This window comes from Trichechus manatus, unplaced genomic scaffold (genome assembly GCF_000243295.1).
Source record: "Trichechus manatus latirostris isolate Lorelei unplaced genomic scaffold, TriManLat1.0 scaffold00030, whole genome shotgun sequence".
Lineage (NCBI taxonomy): Eukaryota > Metazoa > Chordata > Mammalia > Sirenia > Trichechidae > Trichechus > Trichechus manatus.
Genome location: NW_004443966.1, coordinates 8,000,322 through 8,009,059, shown reverse-complemented (window position 1 = coordinate 8,009,059; position 8,738 = coordinate 8,000,322). Strand labels below are relative to the sequence as shown.

The window sequence follows — 8,738 nt, the reverse complement described above, 5'->3', positions numbered from 1 at the left end:
CCTCTGAAGTCACTGAGGTCACATGAAGAGTTCTAAGACCGGTCCAGCTCACGACCTCCTGGGGAGCTTTATTGACTGACTGCGCGCTGCGAGCCTGGCTCAAATGAATACTTTTCATTAAAAGCCCAACGTTGCTCAAAGCCCATGCGCCATATTGAATATTTTCACAGTCTCACCCTAGTTAAGTTTCCCTTTCATCTTCATCGTAACCCAGATTAATGACAAGGAGACATTATTGAAGGAGAAGGGGGCTGCCAATATGACCTTCATGCCCTACTCAGACATATATATGTGTTCTTTCAGGCCTCATTGTCCTTGCTGCGAGTGCACGTGATTAATAACACACACCTGCCTATGAGCATTGACAGGGTCTATGAATGGACCTGCTGCTAGCTCCTGACACTTGACTTCAGATAGAACTGCTAAAATATTCAGCTATCTTTCCCAGAGCTTTGCACCAATTGACGAATATAGAATTACAAAGGTTTCAACTCAGACAGCATGGAGGTAAGAGAGCGCATCTCTAACTCTCCAACTATGCCTCGATCACAAAAGGAAGCTCTGTGAATATTTTAATTATAAGATTAAAGATAGAATGTGGATTTTCATCAGGTGGCTTTACACACACACAGTGTTAGAATGTTGTAAAGCGAGAATAAGGGAAGATAAACACGGGCCAGGGCAGCTTCTATTTCATGTCTCTACCCCCTTTAAATCACGAACCTCGTGGCTTTTGCCTCAACCTAAGTTGCTGCTCCATTCTTCTTTTCTAGTCACATGATCTTGGGTCAGCCATATGACCAGGGATGACAGTCAAATATCTAACAACTGACTTGAGGCGGGCTCTGACCCACCAGAGGATGGCCCAAGGCTGCTGCTGTGCCAGGCATTAACTCTACTTGCTGGATTGTGGTGAGGTCCAGGAGGCCCTGACGGAAGGTCTAGGGCAGCTGGGGCAAGGGGGCACTTACGAGGCTTGGAGCAATAGCTATTTACCACTAGGTTTGGAATTATCTCAGTATTTTAACAACTGGCACGGCTGCACTAGTGCAAAAGGGCTGCATATAACCTTTTGGAGGCTATGTTCCTCAGCTGTAAATGGGGATAGCATCTTTGCTGCCTGCCCGGTAGAGTTGTTGTAATATGCATGTAGATATTCCTTGAGCACAGGAAAGCCCTGAGTAACAGAAATATAAGAGGAAAGTTTTTGCTTTGAGGTTAAGTATGTGTTAGAACTAGATTAGTAGAATGGATCCCAAATCCCAATCTGGAGACTGACGCAGACTGAGGAAGAAGTTTTCCCTGGTGCGAGCAAAGGAGGGAAGATAAGACCAGGTCACCGAGTCTGAAGTCAACTCATTCTATTTCAAGGCCTTTCCTTTATTCTCATGGATACTCCTTCTGATTTTTTGGAGTCAATTTTTTTTTTTATAAAATGACACACTAATACAAAGCAGCTTTGTTTTGTGAGTTTTTGTTAAAATTATTTTAGTAGGCTAAATAAAATGTCATCACATCTACGTGAGTTCTTTTTTAAAATTTTTAAATTTTACTTGTCCGTGAACTCTTAAGTCTGAGACCAACTGGGCTAGTTCACAGTATCCTCAGGTGACTTTTTTTTTTTTTTTACTTATGTTATTTTGGAGGGTGAAAATAAACGCAGCAAAACATGCACCGATTCAATAATTTCTACACGTACAATTCGGTGACATTGATTACATTCTTCAAGTTGTGCAGCTCTTCTTGCTGTCTTGGTCATCGGGTGCCGCTATAACAGAAATATCACAAGCGGGTGGCTTTCACAAACAGAACAGTATTCTTTCATAGTTTAGGAGGCTGGAGGTCCAAATTCAGGGCACCACCTCGAGGGGAAGGCTTTTTCTCTGTGTTGGATCTGGGGGAGGGTCTTTGTCATCAATATGCCCCTGGTCTAGGAGCTTCTCAGAGCAGGGACCCCAGGTCCAAAGGACAAGCTCCTCGCCTGGCTCTTTTTGCTCTTCTTGCTTGGTGGTAATGAGGTCTCTATCATCTCTGCTCACTTCTCTCTTTTATAGCTCGAAAGAGATTGACTGAAGATACAACTTAATCCTGTAGATTGTATCCTGCCTCATCAACATTGCTGCCTCTAATCCTGCCTCATTAACATCATAGAGGTCAGGATTTACAACACTTGGGATAATCACATCAGCTCCTTAAATGGTGGACAACCACACAGTACTGGGAATCACGGCCTAGCCCAGTTGATACACATTTTAGGGGGACTTAATTTAGTCTATAACACTATCCTTTTCAAATTATTCCACCACCATTAACAAACTCACTGCCCCCTAAACTTCTCATCTAACCTTTTGAGTTACTATTGTCAATTTGATCACATACAGATAATTCTTTAAAAGAGTACAATGCTCAAGGCAGACATTCTTTACTAATTAAGTGAAATTAGTGTTTGGTTTAAAGATGACTTCAGGGGACAGTTCAGGTTTAAGATTTAAGGATTATCTCAGGGCAATAGTTTATTTGTTTTTGTTTGTTTGTTTGTTCTTGGGGGGGGGGGTCCATCTAGCCTTAATGGCTCCATACAGTATGGATTCCATGAGAATTTGAAATTCTGTTACACATTTTTTCCTCCTTTTGATCAGGATTCTTCTATCGAATCTTTGATCAAAATGTTCAGTAATGATAGCCAGGCACCATCCAGTTCTTCTTGTCTCATGGCAAAGGAGGTAGTTGTTCATGGAGGCAATTTGATATGCATTCCAGTTCCTCCTCTGATTCCTGACTCTCCTCTTCCTCTGCTGCTTCAGGAAAATAGAGACCAATTGTTGTGCCTTGGATGGCTGCTCACAAGCTTCTAAGAACCCTGGGGACTATTCAGTGAGCTAGGAGGTAGAAAAGAAACACTAAACACAGTATTAGGCCAAGTGACTGGGATGTCCCATGAAGCCATGACTTTAAACCTCCACACCAAGAAAACAAATCGCGTGAGGTATTTGGTTGTATATCTTAGGTGACTTTTAATATGACATCAAACATCAAAAAAAAGGAAGAAAAAAAAAGTGAGTTGAATTTCATCAAATGCTTTTTTTTTGCATTAGTCAAGATAATCACGTTTTTTCTCCGTTTTACTGGTAATGGGATGAATTACATTGATGGATTACTCAATTTTTAACCATCCTTAAATACCTGGAATAAATCCTACTTGGTTGTAATGTTTAAAAAAAACGGGGGAAGGGGGAGGAGAGAGCAGGGAATATTTGACAACTTCTCCCACATCATCAGGCATCCTGTCCTTCCCTTCTATTTTCCCTCTCCTGTGGCAAATGGGTTTAGAATCTTCTGGTCCTTCAGATTTCCAGGGTGCCACTCTAGTAAGATTCTTACTTCTTCCCCTCCTGCTGTAGTTAATTGCACCTTCTTCCTTGTTCTCCAGTTATTCCTTCAAACCTTCCATATTACCACTGCTCTTCTATCTACAGTGACTATGTGGATGTAGACAGGTGCCACTTAACAATTTTTCTCATTTCCCAGGGATGATGAGATGATACGGAAATTGAGAAGGAACCAGAAATGCTGACTATCTATAAGGAAGAGTTTACTGATCTACAAGAGAGGTGGAGCCCATTTCGTCCCTCCTTGCTTCTCTCTAAGAGTTTGAAGGGCCCATCCAGGGTGTGACCCAGGCCCAGCTTTGCTGGGACTCAGGCCAGGCATAGGTGCCCTCAGCAGCCATCAACAGGAGCAAGGATCATCAAGAGACTGCAGAGGAAGTTGTTCCTGGTCCTGCTGCCTGACCATACAACCCTGTCCCTCAAAGGTTCCTCCTCTGGGAGTTCCCCACTCCCGGACCATGGCCTACATCTATACTCCAAACCCAGGAAGAGCACAGATTTGACCCTCTTAGAAGCCTAACTCTTCTGAACACTCCCTACACAGTTCCAACCCAATCCATGAGACAACATGGAAGTCTCCAGGGACTTCCACCATAGTCAGAGAAGCTCAAGAGAATAAAGACCTCTGTATATGTACATGGTTCACAGATGGCAGCAGCAGTAGAGGGAGGCATGTCCCCAAACAGGCAGAATGAGCACCCATCCACAAGCCAGAGATTTCAGAAGTGACATTAGTCACCCGTCTCCTGTGATGGGGACAGCACAGATCCTTGTGAGCCCTAGACCTCTGTCTTTGTCACTGTATCCTCCTCTGGGCAGCAACTTGGAAAAGCAAAAACATGGGAAGTTTTTTTTATTTTACCTTACTGTGAATTCTCTGGTCTCTGGCCAAGGATGGCTGAAAGCTGGTTGGGGCAGGTGGCTTGCATGGTGCTATGATGCTGGATGCTATCCCACTAGTATTTCAAATACCAGCAGGGTCATCTATGGTGGATAGGTTTCAGTGGAGCTTCCAGAATAAGACAGACTAGGAAGAAAGGCCTGGCAATCTGTTTATGAAAATTACCCAGTGAAAACCCCATGGATCATGAATAGTATCCTATACAGTGCTGCAAGAAGAGCGCCTAGGTTGGAAGGAACTCAAAATGCACAGTGGCTGCAGCAATGGACTCAAACATACTAGCAATTGTGAAGATGGCACAGAACGGGGCAATGTTTCCTTCTGCTGTATGTGGGCTCACCATGAGTCGGAGCTGATTCTATGGCAACTAACTATAAAAAACAAACAAACGAACAAAAACAAACGTGCTGCCTTTGGGTCAATTCCGACTCATCGTGACCCTACAGGACAGAGGAGAACTGCCCCATAGGGTTTCCAAGGATCGCTGGTGGATTTGAACTGCTGACCTTTTGGTTAGCAGCCGAGCTCTTAACCACTGCCCCACCGGGGCTCTAACAATAACAATGACATACTCTTTAATCATTTTGCTCCTTGGCCTTGAATCCCAACATGGGGAGATACTGTGTCTAGACACACGGGGGTTGTTCTCTGATCCGGGCTCCTCTCAAGCCAGCTGAGGCTAAAACTTCTCCTGAGCTTCCTTTCGATCCTGGCCGTGTCAGTTTTTGCGCTGGAGAGAGTGGGAAAGTGCCTTGGTGGTGGGATACCAGGGGGTAGCAACAAAATTTCTGTCCCACCCAGAAGTAAAGCTCCTGAGGTCAATGGCCTGTCATGGAATACCTGAAATTTCATCCGCATCTTAATTGCCCAAAATTAAGAGATTGGCCTTCAGCTAAAAGCAAACAAAAGAGTCCAAAAAAAGCAGCTAAGAGCAGGTTTTAAGACTAGGAGAGGGAAAGAAAAGCCTGCAGAACAGTGCATCAGAGGAAGAGATGCTCAGTCTGTGAGACCAAACCTCCCATTCCATTGTCCTTGTCTTCATTGTGCCCCACTCTATTAAACAGGGTTGCTATGAGTCAGAACCAACTCGACGGCACACAACAGCAGGGTGAAAATGTCTCCTGGGAACCACCCACAGGGGACAGAGGGTCTTGTTAGTTAGTTCTAGACCTATTTCAGTCCTTCTGTCTCTGTTCTCTGCAAACTTCTGACCTTATATGCCCCCCTGACCATCCTTCCTGCTGTCCTTCCCCCTTCTTGTCTTCCTTGGTCTCCCCTCATTGATTTAAACCCACTCCCTTCTCTGGCTCTCTCCCAGTCTTTCTCTTGGTCTCTCAATTGTGCTGTGACCCGTGCTTAGAAAAACAAAGGACAGTGAGAGGAAATGAATGATTTCTTACGATGAGCTGCTCCTTTGAGCCAGGACTGACTCGACCATTGACGCCCCATCCTCCTTTCCTGTCAGGCTCACACCAAGTTGCTTTACGTCTCCTCCAGATGCCATCACCGTGAAAGCTCGACTGTCCCCAGAGACAGCAACCTCCCTGCTCTCAAAGGAGAATGCCGGGTTCCCACTCTAGAAGCTTATGGCAAGACCTAGCTACTTAAAGGCAGGTTCCTTCACACACATCGTTTTCCTTCCTGTCAGATCTAATGTCATCTTCCTCAATTCTAATTTCAGGACCCTCCAAGCCCCACCAATTCAGCAGGCTAGCGTCTCTGCCGATTCCCACCCCCAGCCCCAAGGCAAAACTACTGCATGGTATGGAATAGTCCAAGCGCAAACCTGAAGGCTATGTCACATGTTAGCTCTGTTAATAGACAATCCCAAGTTTTATGCAGTTCTCGTACCAGGTGGACACTATTGTCAAAATCCTTTACCCCATTGGAAAGCGAAATGAGCTACACCACTGGACAGGGGATTCTTAGAGGAAAAAAAAAAAAAACAAAAACCAACTATCCATTGTTTTGTTTCTAAAGCCCAGCAACGAGCCCAGCACATGGAAGCTCTTCATAATTGTTGATTGAATTGATTTCTCCAAATACATACAAAGGAAAAAAATCAAAGTTCATTTTCCATAGTATTCTATAGGTCTGGTAAGAAATAAGGAGTCCTGGTGGCACAGTAGTTAAGCTCTCTGGCTGTTAACCGTAAGGTCGGTGGTTCGAACTCGTGAGTCACTCCGCGGGAGAAAGATGTGGCAGTCTGCTTCCGTAAAGATTTACAGCCTTGGAAACTCTGTGGGGCAGTTACTCTCTGTCCTATAAGGTTGCTATGAGTCGGAATAGACTTGATGGCAATGGGTTTGTTTTGGTAGGAAACAGGGAAGAAAGCTCATGGTGGTGCTGCGTACTCCAAAGCATAGAATGAGTGGGATTTGGTTGGGAAGTGAGAGGACAGAAGGACACAGGTGAGGCTTGGCCAGAAGATACTCTCGGGCTTGCTCGGTGACAGCAGAATCTGTGAGTTGGGCACGGATGCTCTTTTTTTTTTTTAACTTGTGCTTTAAGTGAAAGTTTACAGTTCAAGTTAGTTTCTCATACAAAAATGTATACACACATTATTATGTGACCCTAGCTGCTCTCCCTATAATGTGACAGCACACTCCTCCTTTCCACCCCGGATTTCCTGTGTCCATTTAACCAGCTCTCCTGTCCCTTTTTGCCTTCTCATCTCATCTCCAGACGGGAGCTGCCCATTTAGTCTCATGTATCTACTTGAGCTAAGAAGCACACTCCTCATGAGTATCATTTTATGTCTTATAGTCCACTCTAATCTGCGTCTGAAGAGTTGGCTTTGGGAATGGTTTCAATTCTGGGCTAACAGAGAGTCCAGGAGCCATGTCTTCTGAGGTCCCTCCAGTCTCAGTCAGATGATTAAGTCTGGTCTTTTTATTCGAATTTGAGTTCTGCACCCTACTTTTCTCCTGCTCCATCAGGGACTGTCTGCTGTATTCCCTGTCAGAGCCGTCATTGGTGGTAGCTGGGCATCATCTATTTCTTCTGGTCTCAGGCTGATGGAGTCTCTGGTTTATGTGGCCCTTTCTGTCTCTTGGGATAATATTTTCCTTGTATCTTTGGTGTTCTTCATTCTCCTTTGCTCCAGGTGAGTTGGGATCAATTGATGCATCTTAGATGGCCACTCACTAGCTTTGAAGACGCCACTCACCAATATGGGATGCATAACATTTTCTTAATAAACTTCGTTATGCCAATTGACCTAGATGTCCCCTGAAAGCATGGTCCCCAGACCTCTGCCCCTGCTACTCTGTCCCTTGAAGTGTTTGGTTGTATTCAGGAGACTTCTTAGCTTTTGGTTTAGTCCAGTGGTGCTGACTTCCCCTGTAGTGTGTGTTGTCCTTCCCTTCACCTAAGATAATTCTTATCTATTATCTAGTTCGTGAATATCCCTCTTCCTTCCTCCCCACCCTTGTAACCATCAAAGAAAGTTTTCTTCTGTGTTTAAACCTTTTCTTAAGTTCTTATAATAGTGGTGTCATATATTTGTCCTTTTGCGACTAATTTCACTCAGCATAATGCTTTCCAGATTCCTCCATGTTATGAGATGTTTCACCAATTCCTCATTGTTCTTTATCATTGTGTAGTATTCCATTGTGTGAATATACCATAATTTGTTTATCCATTCATCTGTTGACGGGCACATAGGTTGGTTCCATCTGCTTTGCTATTGTGAACAGTGCTGCAATGAACATGGGTGTGCATATGTCTATTCATGTGATGGCTCTTATTTCTCTAGGATGTATTCCAAGGAGTGGGATTGCTGGATCCTCTGGTATTTCTATTTCTAGCTTTTTAAGGAAGTGCCAAATTGATTTCCAAAGTGGTTGTTCCATTTTACATTCCCACCAACAGAGTATAAGTGTTCCAGTCTCTCCACAACCTCTCCAACATTTATTATTTTGTGTTTTTGGATTAATGCTAGCCTTGTTGGGGTGAGATGGTATCTTGTTGTAGTTTTGATTTGCATTTCTCTAATGGCTTATGATTGTGAGAATTTCCTCATGTATCTGTTTGCCACCTGAACATCTTCTTTGGTGAAGTGTCTGTCCATATCCTTTGCCTATTTTTTAATTGGGTTCTTTGTCTTTTTGTGGTTGAGGTTTTGCAGTATCTTGTAGATTTTAGAGATTAGACACTGATGGGATTTGTCATAGCCAAAATTTTTTTCCCAGTCTGTAGGTTGTCTTTGACTCTTTTGGTGAAGTCTTTTGATGAGCATAAGTATTTGATTTTTAGGAGCTCCCAGTTAGCTAGTTTCTCTTTTGGTGTTTGTGCATTCTTAGTAATGTTTTATATTCTATTTATGCTATGTATTAGGGCTCCTAGCGTTGTCTCTATTTTTTCTTCCATGATCTTCATCGTTTTCGATTTTATATTTAGATCTTTGATCCATTTTGAGTTAGTTTTTGTGCATGGTGTGAGGTATG

The 8,738-nt window shown here is 43.6% G+C and overlaps 1 pseudogene; it reads left to right on the top strand.

The window, feature by feature from the left end:
• The first annotated feature begins 501 nt into the window (after positions 1 to 501).
• Positions 502 to 8,738, top strand: part of LOC101348423 (unconventional myosin-Va pseudogene) — a 20,184-nt pseudogene continuing 11,947 nt past the window's right edge.